At 43.6% G+C, this 18,939-nt stretch overlaps 1 protein-coding gene across 4 annotated transcripts in view; it reads left to right on the top strand.

Annotated features, from left to right (window-relative positions):
• The first annotated feature begins 10,760 nt into the window (after positions 1 to 10,760).
• aggf1 (angiogenic factor with G patch and FHA domains 1) overlaps positions 10,761 to 18,939 on the top strand; it is a 57,585-nt gene continuing 49,406 nt past the window's right edge. For 2 of the 4 annotated variants that reach the window (XR_015077658.1, XM_085982550.1), the window contains exons 1-2: positions 10,761 to 10,838; positions 10,951 to 11,030. The gene's annotated coding sequence lies outside the window, so the exon portion shown is untranslated. The other 2 variants (XM_085982556.1, XM_085982566.1) reach the window with 2 other exon arrangements.

Raw genomic sequence — 18,939 nt, 5'->3', positions numbered from 1 at the left:
AAATTTGTCAAACATGACTTCCCCTTCATAAAACCATGCTGACTCTGTCCGATTAAATTATGCTTATCCAAATATTCTGTTACTGCTTCCTTAATAATGGACTCCAACATTTTACCAACCACAGATGTTAGGCTAACTGGTCTATAGTTTCCAGCCTTTTGTCTACCTCCCTTTTTGAATAAGGGCGTTACATTAGCAGTTTTCCAATCTGCTGGGACCTTTCCTGAATCCAGGGAGTTTTGGAAAATTACCACCAATGCATCCGCAATCCCTGGCTGCTAGTTCTCTCAAGACCCTAGGATGTAAGCCATCAGGTCCAGGGGATTTATCCGCCTTTAGTCCCATTATCTTACCGAGTATCACCTCCTTAGTGATTTTAATCGTGTTTAGCTCCTCCCCCCCATAGCCCCCTGTTGGGATATTTTTAGTGTCCTCTACTGTAAAGACTGATACAAAACATTTGTTCAGCGTTTTTGCCATCTCCATGTTCCTCACCACTAATTTCCACTAATAAAGGATGTGATAACAGGACACTTAGAAAATATCAACGGGATTAGACAAAGTCAACATGGATTGATGAAAGGGAAATCATGTTTGACAAACCTACTGGAGTTTTTTGAGGATGTAACTGGTAGAATAGATAAGGGAGAACCAGTGGATGTGGTGTATTTGGATTTTCAGAAGGCCTTTGATAAAGTCCCACATAAGAGGTTAGTATGCAAAATTAAAGCACATGGGATTGGGGGTAATATACTGGCATGGATTGAAAATTGGTTAACAGACAGGAAACAGAGTAGGAATAAATGGGTCTTTTTCGGGGTGGCAGGCGGTGACTAGTGGGATACCGCAGGGATCAGTGCTTGGGCCCCAGCTATTCACAATATATATCAATGATTTGGATGAGGGAACCAAATGTAATATTTCCAAGTTTGCTGACGACACAAAACTAGGTGGGATTGTGAGTTGTGAGGAGAACGCAAAGAGGCTTCAAGGTGATTTAGACAAGTTGAGTGAGTGGGCAAATACATGGCAGATGCAGTATAATGTGGATAAATGTGAAGTTATCCACTTCGGTAGGAAAAACAGAAAGGCAGAGTATTATTTCAATGGTGATAGATTGGAAAATGTTGATGTACAAAGGGACCTGGGTGTCCTTGTACACCAGTCACTGAAAGCAAACATGCAGGTGCAGCAAGCAGTTAGGAAGGCAAATGGTATGTTGGCCTTCATTGCAAGAGGATTTGAGTACAGGAGTAAGGATGTCTTACTACAGTTATACAGGGTCTTGGTGAGACCACACCTGGAGTACTGTGTGCAGTTTTGGTCTCCTTACCTAAGAAAGGACATACTTGCCATAGAGGGAGTGCAGTGAAGGTTCACCAGGCTGATTCCTGGGATGGCAGGACTGTCATATGACAAGAGATTGGGTCGACTAGGCCTGTATTCACTAGAGTTTAGAGGCGAGGGGATCTCATTGAAACATATAAAATTCTGACAGGACTAGACAGACTGGATGCAGGGAGGAAGTTTCCCCTGGCTGGGGGGTCTAGAATGATGGGTCACAGTCTCAGGATACGGGGTAGGACATTTAGGACTGAGATGAGGAGAAATTTCTTCACTCAGAGGGTGGTGAACCTGTGGAATTCTCTACCACAGAAGGCTGTGGAGGCCAAGTCACTGAATATATTTAAGAAGGAGATGGATAGATTTCTAGACGCAAAAGGCATCAAGGGGTATGGGGAGAGAGCAGGAATATGGTATTGAGATAGAGGATCAGCCATGATCATATTAAATGGCAGAACAGGTTCGAAGGGCCGAATGGCCTACTCCTGCTCCTATTTTTCTATGTTTCTATGTAAAGAGTCAGGATAAATGGGTAATTTTCTGGTTGGCAAACTGTAACTAGTGGGGTGCCACAGGGATCAGTGCTGGGGCCTCAACTATTTACAATCTATATTAATGACTTGACCAGAAGCTGATGGAGGTGAGACTGAAACCTGGCTAGCAGCAGTCCCGCCTCCAACACGTCTCCATTTATAAAATCCAGCCCAAAGAGTCTGCAAAGGGATATCGATAGGTTAAGTGAGTGCCCAAAAATTTGGCAGATGGAGTATAATGTGGGAAAATGTGAGGTTATCCACTTTGGTAGGAAAAATAAAAAAGCAAATTATTATTTAAATGGAGAGAGACTACAGAATGCTGCGGTACAGAGGGATCTGGAGGTCCTTGTACATGAAACACAAAAAGTTAGCATGCAGGTACAGTAAGTAATTAGGAAGGCAAATGGAATATTGGCCTTTATTGCAAGGGGAATGGAGTATAAAAGTAGGGACGTCTTGCTACAACTGTACAGGGTGCTGGTGAGACCACACCTGGAGTACTGTGTGCAGTTTTGGTCTCCTTATTTAAGGAGGGATATATTTACATTGGAGGCAGTTCAGAGAAGGTTCATGAGGTTAATCCCTGAGATGAAGGGCTTGCCTTATGAAGAAAGGTTGAGCAGGTTGGGCCTATACTCATTGGCGTTTAGAAGAATGAAAGGTGATCTTATTGAAACATATAAGATTCTGAGGGGGCTTGACAGGGTAGATGCAGAGAGGATGTTTCCCCTCGTGGGGGAATCTAGAACTAGGGGGCACAGTTTCAGAATAAGGGGTCACCCATTTAAGACGGAGATGAGGAGGAATTTCTTCTTTTAGAGGATCGTGAATCTTTGGAATTCGCTACCCCAGAGAGCTGTGGAGTCATTCAATATATTCAAGGCTGAGATAGACAGATATTTGAGCTACAGGGGAGTCAAGGCTTATGGGGAGCGGGCGGGAAAGTGGCGTTGAGGCCAATATCAGATCAGCCATGATCTTATTGAATGGCGGGGCAGGCTCGAGGTGCCGAATGGCCTACTCCTGCTCCTATTTCTTATGTTCTTATGACAGAATGGGTAAGGTTGGCAAGGTTCCATCCCTAAAGGACAGTTGGGCTTTTACAATCTGACAGCTTCATGCTCACTTTTACTGGTATTACCTTTTTATTTCCAGACTTTGTAAACTGAATTCAAATTCTTAAACTGTCTTGGTGGAATTTAAACTCATGCTCTCGGGATTATTAGATCAGGTCTCTGGATTACTAGTCCAGTAACATAACCACTGTGGCAGGAAGGAGGAGTTAATGACAGAAGCTGAAGAGGTGAGACAGAGCAAGAACAAAAAGACTGCAGGGATAAACCACCTTCTATGACTTACCATGGCTAATGCCATGGGAGAGTGACTAATATAATAAAAACGTACATTCATCCTGTCAACAAACTTCACGTTCTGTTGTTACATTTTACGTCAACTTCTAACATTGAAATTCCCTATGTACAATGTTCATAATAAGGTTTGGAAAAGCTTGGGATTTAACTATATATTTTAACCTCATATCATTTGGAGAGCTTTCAAACATATCTATGCATTCTGAATTTCTCAGTATGTAATATGTGTATCAGCAAGAGTTGAAGGGGGAGAAATTCGGTGGCGCCCCCTTTGGAGTGCTAACTTCGCCGGGGTGCTAAAATTAGCACCCCTGTGCCGTAAATTCAGTGGTAGCGCCCCAAGCAGGAGGTGGGGCACTACTGAAAGTGCTCCCCCTCCTTCCTGGGGCGCTACCACTGAATATCGCGACGCTATGTGCAACAGCGCCATGTGTGTTGGGAAGTAGCGTCGCGGTAATGCAGGCCTCCCTTCCCTGATTAAAGGGGAGGGGCCTATCACTGGGCACACCGGGGCTTTGCTGAACCACCGGGGCGTGATCGTGGCCAGCACCCCGAATGAGAGAGCGGAAGGGGGCAGGTGCTGGCAGGCGGCCAGAAAATAAATGGACGCCCGACACCAGCCTCTTTAAATACTGCTGCCGCAGCTGCACCAGTGCCTCCCTGACCCTGTCGGACATATCGTCCGCCGATAGGTCAAGGGGCGCAGCCGAAGTTTGCGGCTGGGGCGCGAGCGGGGCGCTGCGCACGGCGATTACGTCATCGCCGGAGGCGTAGGGCCGCGGGGCGCTACCGGCTACTGCCGCCGCTAACCATCTGCTTAATTTCGCGGGAGGCGTTAACGGCACCGCACCCGGGCGCTAGGGACTTTGTGCCCGAGAGGCGCAAAGCAACCCAATATTTCCCCCAAAGGGTCTATCGTCATCTTATAAGTATTTAAGTGTTTCTTTGCTTTATCCAAATGACTGTTAAGAAACTACAGATTGAATTTAGTGTTTTTTGAGGTAATTTTTTAGTACTCATGGATATTAGTTTAATGAAGATAGTATAAACGGCAAACTCACTAATCTGTATTATATTTTCTGATCATTCAATATGATGCATATGAGAAATGATTAGGAAACTGTGTACCCAGTTCATGTTTTTCTGTCCAACAATTTTAAGCAGAAAATTTACGTTTGAATGTTTTCAAGCAGAAGCATGTCCAGAAACTAGCTGACATTGGGGAAGGTGCGGTACCTAAAGATGCAAAGGTATTATGGATGGGTCAGGGGTGTTATGTTCATTAATAAATAGACATTCTTATTATGAACACAGCTAGCTTCTAGCTAGTCATTTATTCAGTACACGTTCTCTGGGTACAGTATCTGTAGAGATGCAGCATGTGTGCTCCTGTGTGTAGGCTGCCATCGTGACTGTTGCCTTGTAGGTAGCTTAATGCCTCATGGGTAATGTAATCTTAATATATATACAGCTGGGTAGTGTAGTCTTATACATACAGCTATATCCAGCTCTACACAGCTCTACGGCTCCACCTAGTGTCCACTATAGAATGACATGTTATTGATCGTTACATCCCCCTTTCCTTGAGGTTTAACAAAATCAATATCAATCAACTTTCAAGAAAACAATAAAGATAATATCAGTAACACTTTTGTTAGTGCTCTATAAACATAAACATTTTCAAAACAGTCAACACATTTTCAAAGCTTTACATTGTACTCAAAGATTAAGTCTATCAGGCTCTTTTACTTCACGTGTGGATCTTCTCAACACGGGTAAGTCTGATGTGTCTTCATGAGATTGTTCTGGCGGTGAATGACAAGATGCAGTTGCGGCATTGTCATCAATCTGCTCTTGTATAGATCGAGGTCTCCTTGCGATCTTTGCTTGGAGAGGGTTTCAGTGTTTCCTTCACTCTTCATGCCATAACTCTCAATGTAGTCAATGCACTCTCGAAAAACTGCTGGCAGCTGGATCCCATCATACAGCATAGTCCTCTCAGTAGCCTCGGCTAATGGAACACCAAAGATTGGCCTGAGGGAAGAAGGAGTATCCACCGGAACTGCTTCCTGCTCTGGTGCAGGCTTCTTCTTTTTCTTTTTCTCTTTCCACTGCTTAACAACATCTGCTGCGGTTATATCTTTGGACTTTTTCTCCTTGTGTTTTTCCTCTTTGTGCTTTTCTTCCTTTGGCTTCTCTTTGACCTTAAAGTCTTTTTCTTTCTTCTTGGAGAAACTAGGCTTTTTGAAGACATGGATACCCTTTGGCCTTTTCATCCTTGATGGGCTCTCTGCTTCATCACCTGAGTCATCTGGTCTGCTTATGGCACAGTTTATACGGTAGACTCTCTTGACCAGTTCTAAGTCTTCACAAGCTTTGTCACCTAGTATCAAATCAAGTCTTTCAGCCACAACAGAAAACATGAGATGATGCACTTTGTCTTTGACTGTCACTTTAAGTCTGCATACACCTAAGCTATCTATTTTCTGTCCATTATAGCTCTTCAGTAGTACTGACTTTTTCTTTATTTTGGGCTTTTCTTTCATATTTTTTATGTCACTCATACTGATTAAGTTTGCTTTTGCCCCAGTGTCCAGTTTCAATGTAACTAATGCTCCATTTATCTGCAGTTGGATCATCCATTTGTCCACTTTTACTGCATTGACTTTATGTTCAGCATTGTCCATTTCTGAGGGCAGCACATTTTCTGTATCTTTTTTGATATCGTCACATTCCTACAAAAGATGTCTCACTTAAATCAGTGTCCTCAATCACATTAACTTGTTGCCCTTTCATTGTTTTTACTTTTGAAAAGCATTGTTTGGCAAAGTGATTCTTTCCATTACACTTTGTGCACATTTTTCCAAACGCTGGGCATTGTCTTAACTGGTGTTTGTAACCACAGCATTTGCAATTAAAAATTTCATCCTCCGATTGCTTTTCATTTCTGTTCTGCCCATGTTTCTTCCCCTTGTAGGACACAGCACCGACAGCAGCATTATCACTCATTACAATCGCATCATTATTGATTTCACTGAAAGTCTTCACGTGCTTTTGAGCTAGCTCGCTGGCTTGGCATATTTTCACTGCATTTTCCAAATTTAGTTTGGTTTCTCTCAACAGACGTTCCCTGACTTTTTTATCATGAATACCAAACACAATCTGGTCACGAATCATGGATGATTTCAGCTCAGAGAAATTACATGTCTGTGCTTTCAGTTTCAGATCAGTTATAAAGCTAACAAAAGTCTCATTTTGTTGCTGTGTCCGAGAACGGAAGATGTATCTTTCATACGTCTCATTCTTTTTGAGAGAGCAATGTGCATCAAATTTTTTTAGCACATCTTCTAATTTTTCTCTGTTCTCCGCTGGATTAAATACAAATGTATTAAATACCTCTATCGCCTGTGGGCCTGCAACCGTGAGCAGCAACGCTATCTTCCTTGCGTCTGGCTTCGTACCGAATCCGATGGCTGCAATGCAGAGTTCGAATTGTTGTTTAAAAATCCGCCAATTGTAGTCGACATTTCCCTCGAGATTCAAATGCTCTGGTGGCTTCAAATTCTCCATGTCGCTTTTCACAATTTTCAGCAGATCTTCACCACCCTGGTACCATGTTATGTTCATTAATAAATAGACATTCTTATTATGAACACAGCTAGCTTCTAGCTAGTCATTTATTCAGTACACGTTCTCTGGGTACAGTATCTGTAGAGATGCAGCATGTGTGCTCCTGTGTGTAGGCTGCCATCTTGACTGTTGCCTTGTGGGTAGCCTAGTGCCTCATGGGTAATGTAGTCTTAATATATATACAGCTGGGTAGTGTAGTCTTATACATACAGCTATATCCAGCTCTACACAGCTCTACGGCTCCACCTAGTGTCCACTATAGAATGACATGTTATTGATCGTTACAAGGGGGAGACTGATGGGCCAGAACATGGTGAGGTGTGGGGTTGGGTCCTGATGGTTTGAAAGGGGTCAATTGCAGTTTGGGTCCCCTTCTCTTGGGGACCCTTCCCACTCCATTAGATCTGCTTTGCTCCCCTCCCCCACCCCCATCCAGAATCTGGCTTCTCAATGGGAACGTTAGTATAGTGGTTATGTTACCAGACTAGTAATTAGAGGCCTGGACTAACAAGAGTTCACAAATCCCACCATGGCAGCTGCGGAATTCAAATTTAGTTAATTAAAAAATCTGGAATAAAAAGCTAGTACTGGTGACCATGAAACTACCAGATTTTTGTAAAAAGCCCATCTGGTTCACTAATGTCCTTTAGGGAAGGAAATCTGCTGTCCTAACCTGGTCTGGCACTGGACACTGGACCCTCAGCAATGTGGTTGATTCTTAACTGTCCTCTGAAGTGGCCTAGCCAGCCACTCAAGGGCAATTAGGGATGGGCAATAAATGCTGGCCTTGCCAGCGATGCCCACATCCCAGGAACGAATTTTTAAAAAATCTCCAAAACCTTCTCCTTGGTTTAGTTGGACTGCAGGGCCTCCCCTCCCTTTACTGCTCCCTTATTTCCAGAGCCAGTGACACCCCCTTGAGTGCTCACAAACCCCTAGATCGCATTCTCAGTGCTCCTTATCCCAGAGCTGTCCCATTGATCTCAGATCTTGAGACCACCCTCATCTTCAATGATGGGGATGCAGGAACAGAGAGACCTGGGGGTGTATGTACACAAATTTTTGAAGGTGGCAGGACAAGTTGAGAAGGCTGCTGAAAAAGCACATGGGCTCCTTGGCTGTATTAATAGAGGAATAGAGTACAAAAGCAAGGAAGTTGTGCTAAACCTTGTAAAAACACTGGTTAGGCCTCAGCTAGAGTATTGTGTTCAAAGTGCTGTGGACACAGGGTATGGGTATGGGTATACATAAAAATATAACAAAAAAGGTGACTCAATCGTGGCTAACAAGGGAAATTAGGGATAGCATAAGATCCAAGGAGAGGACATATAAATTGGCTAGTAAAAGCAATAATCCTGAGGATTGGGAGGAGTTTAGGAGTCAACAAAGGAGGACAAAGGGATTAATTAAGAATGGGAAAATAGAATATGAGAGTAAGCTAGCAGGAAACATAAAAACTGACTGTAAAAGCTTTTATAGATATGTGAAGAGAAAAAGATTGGTGAAGTCAAGCGTGGGTCCCTTACAGTCAGAATCAGGGGAATTTATAATGGGAAACAAGGAAATGGCAGACCAACTAAATACATACTTTGGTTCTGTCTTCACAAAGGAGGACACAAATAACCTCCCAGAGATGCCGGGGAACATAGGGTCTGATGAAAGGGAGGAACTGAAAGAAATCAGTATTTGTAGGGAAATGGTGTTAGGAAAATTGATGGGACTGAAGGCCGATAAATCCCCAGGGCCTGATGGTCTACATCCCAGGGTACTTAAGGAAGTGGCCCTAGAGATAGTAGATGCATTGCTGGTCATCTTCCAGAACTCGATAGACTCTGGAACGGTACCCATGGATTGGAGGGTAGCTAATGTTACCCCACTATTCAAAAAAGGTGGTAGAGAAAGAGCGGGGAATTATAGACCGGTAAGCCTGACATCGGTAGTGGGGAAAATGCTAGAGTCTATTATAAAAGATGTAATAGCAGAGCACTTGGAAAGCAGTGACAGGATCGGACAAAGTCAACATGGATTTACAAAAGGTAAATCATGCTTGATTAATCTACTGGAATTTTTTGAGGATGTAACTGGTAAAATAGATAAGGGAGAACCAGTGGATGTGGTGTATTTGGACTTTCAGAAGGCTTTCGATAAGGTCCCACATAAGAGATTAGCGTGCAAAATTAAGGCACATGGGATTAGGGGCAAGGTATTGACTTGGATAGAGAACTGGTTGGCGGACAGAAAGCAAAGAGTTGGAATAAACGGGTCGTTTTCCGAGTGGCAGGCAGTGACTAGTGGGGTACCGCAAGGATCGGTCCTAGGACCCCAGCTGTTCACAATATATATTAATGATCTGGACGAGGGAATTGGATGTAGTATCTCCAAACTCATTGGAGTTTAGAAGATTGAGAGGGGATCTCATCGAAACCTATAAAATTCTGTCAGGTCTGGACAGACTAGATGCAGAAAGGATGTTTCTGATGGCCGGGGAGTCCAGAACCAGGGGTCATAGTCTAAGGATAAGGGGTAAGCCATTTAGGACTGAAATGAGGAGGAATTTCTTCACCCAGAGAGTGATGAACCTGTGGAATTCTCTGCCACAGAGGGTGGTGGAGGCCAGTTCATTAAATATATTCAAGAAAGAGTTGGATATATTTCTTGAGGCTAAAGGGATCAAGGGATATGGGGAGAAGGCAGGGACCGGGTACTGAATTTGGATGATCAGCCATGATCTCATTGAATGGCAGAGCAGGCTCGAAGGGCCGAATGGCCTACTCCTGCTCCTATCTTCTATGTTTCTATGTTTACACAAGAATATATAAACAAAAGCATCTCCTGAAGTGATTTCTAAAATTATATTGAGTGTTGACTGCAGTAGTGTCGCTATTCTTGTCTGATTGCCTTTTTATTAATGGACACCTGTCTACATCCACCGTATATATACAGGTCCCTGTGAACAGGACTGTGCAGCCTCCTTGCCATCTGTTTTATTCAGTCACTGTTTTCACCCAGCGTTTGTGTGTCTGAATTCGGAGCAAAATCAGATGAGCTGCCAACATCCCCAACTCTGACAAACTGCCACATCACTCACTGCGGATCATTTTTGATCCTGCCTCGTCATATGGCTTCCACATCTGTTGGAACAGGGTTGGAGTCAGAATGGAAAGGGAGAGGTGATGAGTCGGTAACACTTCCAATTTAAATTATTATTGGCTGCAAGGCAGAATAACCATGGACTCCAAAATGATGGAAAATATCACAAAAAGATGTGTCAAAAGTCAAAGTCTTCTGGAGCCTGCCCCAGACCTGACCAAGAAATATATATCACCGTTGCAAACAATCCTTTAGACTTTTTCTTGCCGTTTGAACGACAAGAAACCTGCGTCCCACTGCGCTTTGAGTCGTCAACTCGTCTTTTCTCTTTGCAGATGCTAAATAAACTGCTGTATGTTTCCATTTCCAGCATCTTCTGCTTTATTATAAGTACAAATAGGAATTAGGAGCAGCGGTAGGCCATACGGGCCCTCAGCCTGCTCCGCCATTGAATAAGATCATGGCTGATCATCGACCTCAACGCCACTTTCCCACCCGATCTCCATATCCCTTGATTCCCCTAGAGTCCAAAAATCTATCTCAGCCTTGAATATACTCAATATATATTCTTTTCCAAAAGTCAGTAACCATCACATGTTTTTTGCACAATTTACCCAGCGCGTAAAGGTAAGTCCTGCAGGGGGCGCAATATGGCCACCTCCTCCAGATGTTGCGTAACGCGCGCGCGGCCGATGTACAGAATGCCGCGACGTGCTTTTGACGTTGAGGTAACGCGCGCGCCCGCCCGCCCGCCCGACATTGATTTGGGATTGACGTTGCGTAGCGTGCGTATGACGTCACCTGGCTGATGAGGCGGCGGTGTACGGGCAGTAGATACAAAGATGGCGGCCGGTGGTGCGCATGCAAAGTACAGCAGCTTTGCAGCAATTGCTTTTGAGTTTGACGAAACGTGAAATAAATTTGCTGTGCTGAGGATGTAGTGGGTGCCGGGCAGTAATGTGATTTATTTGCTTTTTTAGGTCTGTCATGTGAGGCCAGGGTCAATCTTGAGCTTGAGGCGCGGAGACGGGGACCTGGGCCTATTACCGTTGATTTCATGGTAAGCCAGAGGGAAGGGGGAGGGGAAACGACCCGTGCGCCGCCCCCCACCCAGCCCATAATGTGGATTCCAGCAGCAACTTTGTATTTATATAGCGCCTTTAACTTAGTGAAACGTCCCAAGGCGCTTCACAGGAGTATTACAAGACAAAAAATTTAACACCGAGCCACATAAGGAGAAATTAGGGCAGGTGACCAAAAGCTTGGTCGAAGAGGTAGGTTTTAAAGAGCGTCTTAAAGGAAGAAAGAGAGGTAGCGAGGCGGAGAGGTTTAGGCAGGGAATTCCAGCGCTTAGGGCCTAGGCAACAGAAGGCATAGCCACCAATGGTTGAGCGATTAAAATCAGGGATGCTCCAGAGGCCAGAATTAGAGGAATGCAGATATTTCGGTTTGTGAGGCTGGAGGAGATTACACAGATAGGGAGGGGTGAGGCCATGGAGTGATTTTGAAAACCAGGGTGAGAATTTTGAAATTGAGGCGTTGTAACAAGGAGCCAATGTAGCTCAGCGAGCATAGGGGTGATGGGTGACTGGAACTTGGTGCGAGTTAGGACACGGGCTGCCGAGTATTGGGTGACCTCAAATTTATGTAGGGTAGAATGTGGGAAGCCAGCCAAGAGTGTGTTGGACTAGTCAAGTCTAGAGGTAACAAAGGCATGGATGAGCGTTTCAGCAATAGATGAGTTGAGGCAAGGGCGGAGACGGGCGATGTTAGAGGTGGAAATAGGCAGTCTTAGTTATGTTGCGGATACGTGGTCGGAAGCTCATTTCAGGGTCAGATACAACACCAAGTTTTTGAACAGTGTGGTTCAGCCTCAGGCAGCTGTTAGGGAGAGGGATGGAGTCAGTGGCTAGGGAGTGGAGTTTGTGGCGGGGACCGAAACAATGGCTTCGGTCTTGCCAATATTTAATTGTAGAAAAATTCCAGGGGAAAGGAATGAGAAGCTGGCACTGAAGGTGCTGGTCCGCCTGCAGCGGTAACTGGAGGCGACAGGGGAATGTTTCGGGTGTAGGTCCTCGGTTAGAACTGAGCTGAGCTTTAACTGAGTTCTGATCAAGTGTTTCTACCTGAAATGTTAACCTGTCTTCCTCCTTATCGATGCTTTCTATTTCTAGCGTTTTCTGTCCTTATTTCCCACATCTGTTTTGGGGGTGGTTGTCCACCTGTCTTTTCTCTCATTATTTCAGATTCCTGACATTTGTCTGTTCTATGTATTTCTATGGAATGCGAGTTTTAAAAATGATGTGGATGGAAGTGTATCTGCAGGGTTAATATAACTGCATAGAATCATAAGGTGCAGAAGGAGGCCATTCAGCCCATTGTGCCTGTGCCTGCCAGCTCTTTGAAATCTATCCGGTTAGTCCCACACCCCTGCTCTTTCCTCATATCCCTGCAATTGTTTTCCTTTTCAAGTGTATATATCTAATTTCCTTTTGAAAGTAAGGAAGGTGTGCCTAGAATCATAGAATGGTTACAGCATGGAAGGAGGCCGTTGAGCCCGAGCCGGCTCCTTGTTAGAGAACACTGAATTTTTGTTTTAAGTTAAAAATTGTTAGCAGGAGGGGGGAGCTGCTGCATTGTCTCCATTTCTGTTGATTGAAAAGAGTTGATATTTACATACAGTTCAGTGTCTGCCCCTTCCTCCAGCAAACGGGCAGCAACTGCTGACTCACCCTGCTGTTAAAACTAGATTCTTCTCTGGTACTGTATAAGTTGGAATATTAGGTGTCTGGCACGGGCTCGACGGGCCAAATGGCCTCCTGTGCTGTAACCATTCTATGATTCTATGGTTAGGGAACTAGGTATAGTGGATTAGTCCGCTGCTCATTAATTTGTGAGCCCTGATTTGAAATCCAGCTCTGGTGGCTCTATGATGAGTTTGGGCAGTGTCAGCTCTGTTTCTGGTGAACAAGGGTCCACAGAACAGTATTGTTCACAGCCTGGCTGTAAATTGCCAAAGACTCAAATAAGGATGCTGTGTAAGTTCACACTGGGCTACCTTGATAAGCCAGAAAGCTTATACAATAAAAAGTGAAACTCTGGAACCAGGATGCAGGACATAAGCTTTGAAGTAAACAGACTGTTTAGATTTAAATGGCTTACACGGGGGATGGTGAATATATGAAATAGAAATATCCACTGAAGTGTATCGTGGTGGCAAATTCAGGAGAGAGCTGGATAGTTTTTTTGGTAAGAGAAGTTGCTTAAAGGGTATAATATGGTAATTTTTGAACTTTGGGACTGGCCACCTGGACCCCAATTGTCTTTTCCAGTCCTATACATTCTTATGTTCTTAACATGAAATGTACTTGCTTAAATCAAAATATCATGTCCATTTCTGTAATCATTAAATGTTACTAGCAATCATATTCTGGGTAATCACCTTTGAGTACATTTTACTTTTACTACTTGTCGCCATGTAAATGTACAACAACTGCAGCAGTACTTTTGATGATCACAATATAATGAGCCTTTATTTTCACTTTCATTACTGTGCCCGAGAGTCCATTCCATGTAGTAATCATGCATTATGTGAAGAACTTTCTGGTATCGGTGGTCTTGTCCTACTTTTGCAATTAAAGTAATTTTCTGGATTTACCTTTTTTCTATAAGATCACCATTCAGCTACCTCCCAAGGAGATAGTTTTAACCGAACCCTCCAGGTTGGGGGGGGGATGCCTGTTTTACACTCCATTCGGTTTTGTTGTCTTCAGAATCTGCCACATTTCTTCTAGTGTGCTCTTTTGAAGTATAATGTACATTGCATCTAAAATGGACATAAATGAGGCTTTTGGTAGACGTACAGACCAAACCAAGCATAAAGGCAGGGAGGAATGGCAGGCATTTATAAGACACAGATGGTAGCCCACAATCAAAAGGAAACGTTTCACCAGAGTTGAAAAGGATCATATTTACATAGCAGGCTTGTTTTGCATTCGTGCTGAAGAGAATACAGTCAAATCAAGACATTTATTCTGAAGAGGTCCCAAGGCAAGACTCCTTTCAATATTAAATTTCATAGTTTAATCTATCTTCATACTGCGATCAGTTAAAACATGCAATATCATTTTTCACCAAAGTTTATGGCGAAGTACGTGCTATTGCAAGACTGTTTTAAGTGATCTGATCGCTTTTGACCTTTTCTATGCAGAGTGCTGTTCCTGGTGCTACTGTTACATGCAGAGCAATGTATGCAAACTACACAAGTACGAAGTATAAATGGGTCACTTAATGTTCTACATGCAAGATAGCACTTTATATGGTGGGGGGGGGATGCAATTGAACTCAATTCACACGTTCTGGAACTTAAACAGAAACAGAAACGTTGACATCTGAATGTTCTTTTCTAATAAAAAACAAAGTGGAAGAAGTGTTTTTCAGACCTTGAAATCAATACTCTGAAATCCAAGGGGAAAGAAGGAAATAATTAATTTACATAGCATCGTTCATGACCTCCAAGGAAGTCAAACGCTTCATAGTCAATAAAATACTTTTGAAGTATAATCGCTGTTTTAATATATAGGGAAACGTGGTAACCAATTTGTGCACAGCAAGATCCCACAACCAGCAATGCGATAAATGACACAATCTGTTTTTTGGCTGTGTTAGTTGAGGAATGAATGTTGGCCTAGACAGTGGGAGAACTCTGGTCTTCACTGGAAAAGAGCCACCTGGTAGGACAATCGGGGCCTCAGTTTAACATCTCATCCAAGAGATGGCACCTCCTGTATTGCAACACTCACACAGTACTGCACTGAAGTTTCAGCCTAGATTGCGCTCGAGCTTCTGGAGTGGGGTTTGACCCCCACGGCCACTTGACTCAGGCAAGAGTGCTACCACGGAGCCAAGTCTGACACCTAACAGTAAAGAAAACCACCACATTCCACACCTCAAAACAAAAAAAAACATAGTTTCCATATGAAAATAGGGCTGCTCGCTTCATAAATCTGACCTTCATAAAAGCTACAGCAAGGTTGATACCAGTTTTCAACCACCATTGCCAGACCTTGCAAGGCCACTCATCTGATAAGTTCTCATGTCTGATATAAAAATATATGTTTTAACCCGTACCAAAAAAAAGGACATGATATAGAAACCACAGTGGGGTCATTTGGGATATATTCAATTTATGGGTCTTTTTACAACACACAGCCCTGTGTTTTTGAGGAGGGCTATTTGAATGTGTTTAGTATTCCTAAGGTTTCCGTGCCAAATTTGTATCAATAGTAGCATAAATTTGGTGTGAAAATTCTGGTGGCGTGTAGTTGTAACAAATTCTGTTATATTGAGTGCTACATTTTCTGCTGATATTTTGGTCTCTTGTGTCTTCATTATCATTGTCCTCATTTGCACACTGACACCACAAGATAATTACAGATAAAGAAGGCTACTCAGCCCATCTTAGTTCATCCATCCAGAAAGACCCTAAAGTCTTTCATTGTGGCATCCTATTGTTTCCTAAATGATTCCAGGATTTTCACTTCCAATGCAGTGCCGGGAGTATTGATCACTCTTTATCTGAATAACTTTCTGATATCGGTCCTCTTGTCCTACTGTCGCAGTTAGAGTAATTTTCTGGATTTACCTTTTCCATACCTTTTACTACCTAATCATAGAATGATAGCACAGAAGGAGGCCATTTGGCACATCGTGCCTGTGCCTGCTCTTTGGTAGAGTTAACCAATTAATCCCACTTCCCTGCTCTTTCCCCCATAGCCCTGTAAATTTTTTCCCTTCAAGTATTTATCCAATTCTCTCTTAAATGTTATTATTGAACCTGCTTCCACCACCCTTTCAGGCAGTGCATTCCAGATCACAACTTGCTATGTTTAAAAAAAAAAAGTTTCCTCATGTTGACTCGTGATTCTTTTGCCAATCACCTTAAATCTGTGTCCAACCCTTCTGCCACTAGAATCAGTTTCTCCTTATTTATCCTTATCAAAATTGTTAATGAACTGAAGTCCCTCATCCCTGGGACCATTCTATTAATCTCTTCACCCTTTCCAAGGCCTTGACATCCTAAAGTGTGGTGCCCAGAATTGAACACAATACTCCAGCTTAGGCCTTATCAGGCTGAATATAGAAAGTTGAAAGGGGAAGTGAAAAAGAAAATAAGAGGGGCAAAGAGAGTATATGAGAATAGATCGGCAGCTAACATAAAAGGGAATTCCAAAGTCTTCTATAGGCATATAAATAGTAAACGGGTAGTAAGAGGAGGGGTGGGGCCGATTAGCGACCAAAAAGGAGATCTATGCATGGAGGCAGAGGGCATAGCTGAGGTACTAAATGAGTACTGGCATCTATCTTCACCAAGGAAGAAGATACTGCCAAAGTTATAGTGAAAGAGGAGGTACTAGAAAAGCTGGCTGTACTTAAAGTAGTTAAGTCACCAGGACTGGATGAGATGCATCCTAGGATGCTGAGGGAAGTTACGGAGGTACTGGCCATAATCTTCCAAGCCTCCTTAGATACAGGAGTGGTGCTAGAGAACTGCAAATATTACACCCTTGTTCAAAAAAGGGTGTAAGGATAAACCCAGCAACTACAGGCCAGTCAGTTTAACCTCGGTAATGGGGAAGCTTTTAGAAACGATAATCAGACAAAATTAGCACTTGGACAAGTGTGGATTAATTAAGGAAAGCCAGCATAGATTTGTTAAAGGCAAATCGTGTTTAACTTGATCAATTTTTTTTGATGATGTAACAGAGGATTGATGAGGGCAATGTGGTTGATGTGGTGTACATGGACTTCCAAAAGGCGTTTGATAAAGTGCCACATAAAAGGCTTGCCAGCAAAGTTGAAACCCATGGAGTAAAAGGGATAGTGGCAGCATAGATACAAAATTGGCTAAGTGACAAGAAATAGAGAGTAGTGGGTGAACGGTTGTTTTTCGGACTGGAGGAAGGTATACAGTGGTGTTCCCCAGGGGTCGGTACTAGGACCACTGCTTTTCTTGATATATACAGGAAACTCTTTTTTATCTGGCAGCAGCGTGGTGCCAGTTTATCAAAAAGTCCGGATTACAGAGAGGTATTGTAAAAGGTACGAGAGCCAAAGATCTAGGCATCCCTGTTGCTATGCAACAGGTGCAGGAACCTGTGTGGCTAAAGGGATGGTGCAGGGGGGAGGGCTTTAGTTTCCTGGATCACTGGGTCTGCTTCTGGGAAAGGTGGGACTTGTACAAGTCGGACGGTTTACACCTGAACCAGGGGGGAACCAATATCCTTGCGGGGAGGTTTGCTAGCACTGCTGGGGAGGGTTTAAACTAACCTGGCAGGGGGTTGGGGTACAGAGTGGAGCTATAGTAGGGGGTGATTTACGGCCAAATACAGAGGGAAAAACAAGTCAGCTGGGAAGGCAGAGCAAATATGTGAAGGCAAAAGAGAATATGGCAGGGCTGGAAGGCATTTATTTTAATGCAAGGAGTCTTGCAAATAAGGTGGATGAACTGAAGTTGTTGTTGAACACATGGGAGTACGATATTGTTGCTATCACGGAGACATGGTTGAGGGAGGGTCAGGACTGGCAGCTCAATATTCCGGGGTATAGAATCTTCAGGCGAGACAGAGGGGGGTGTAAAAGGGGAGGGGGTGTTGCAATATTAATTAAGGAGTCAATTACTGCTGTAAGGAGGGATGATATATTAGCGGGTTCCTCTAATGAGGCCATATGGGTAGAACTTAAAAACAAAAAGGGGGCAAGCACTTTGCTGGGAGTGTACTATAGGCCCCCAAACAGTCAGGGGGAGATAGAGGAACAGATATGTAGGCAAATCTCAGAGAAGTGCGAAAATAATAGGGTAATAATAGTGGGGGATTTCAACTTCCCCAATATAAATTGGGACAGTCAGAGTGTGAAAGGCTTAGAGGGTGCAGAATTCTTAAAGTGCATCCAGGAGAGCTTTTTGAGCCAACATGTAGAAAGTCCTACAAGAGAGGGGGCGATACTGGACCTAATTCTGGGGAATGTAGCCGGGCAAGTGGTGGAAGTGTCAGTAGGAGAGCATTTTGGCGACAGTGACCATAATTCGGTGAGATTTAAGGTGGTCATGGAAAAAGACAAAGACGGCCCGGAAATAAGGGTTCTAAATTGGGGGAAGGCCGATTTTAATATGATAAGGCAGGATCTGGCCAAAGTGGACTGGGAGCAGCTGCTTATAGGAAAATCCACATCAAAACAATGGGAGACTTTCAGAAGGGAAATAGAGAGAGTACAACGCCAACATGTTCCTGTAAAGGTCAAGGGTGGGACCAACAAGCAAAGGGAACCTTGGATGACAAGGGATATACAAAAATGCATTAGAAATAAAAGGGGGGCTTTTGGCAGTTACAAAAGACTAAAGACAGAAGAAGCCCTAGAGGAGTATAAAAAGTGCAGGGGCATACTTAAAAAAGAAATTAGGAGGGCGAGGAGGGGCCATGAAATAACACTGGCGAGCAAAATAAAGGAAAATCCTAAGATGTTTTATAAGTATATTAAGGGCAAGAGGATAACCAGGGAAAGGGTAGGGCCCATTAGGGACCAAAGTGGCAATCTGTGTGTAGAGCCAGAGGATGTAGGCGGGGTTTTAAATGAATTTTTTGCATCTGTGTTCACTATGGAGAAAGACGATGCAGACATAGAAATCGGGCAAGGGGACTGTGACATACTCGAACATATTAGCATCGAGAGGGAGGAGGTGCTAGCGGTTTTAGCGGGCCAAAAAGTGGATAAATCCCCAGGCCCGGACGAGATGTATCCCAGGCTGCTGTGGGAGGCAAGGGAGGAGATTGCAGGGGCTCTGACACTAATTTTCAGAACCTCTCTGGCCACAGGGGATGTACCAGAGGACTGGAGAACAGCTAACGTAGTACCATTATTCAAGAAGGGTAGCAGGGATAAACCAGGGAATTACAGGCCAGTGAGTCTAA

The sequence above is a fragment of the Somniosus microcephalus genome, chromosome 1 (assembly GCF_052327205.1).
Source record: "Somniosus microcephalus isolate GS21.2 chromosome 1, FLI_Smic_1.0, whole genome shotgun sequence".
Classification (NCBI taxonomy): domain Eukaryota; kingdom Metazoa; phylum Chordata; class Chondrichthyes; order Squaliformes; family Somniosidae; genus Somniosus; species Somniosus microcephalus.
Note: the sequence above shows the minus strand (reverse complement) of the source record. Positions and strands in the feature narration are given on the sequence as shown.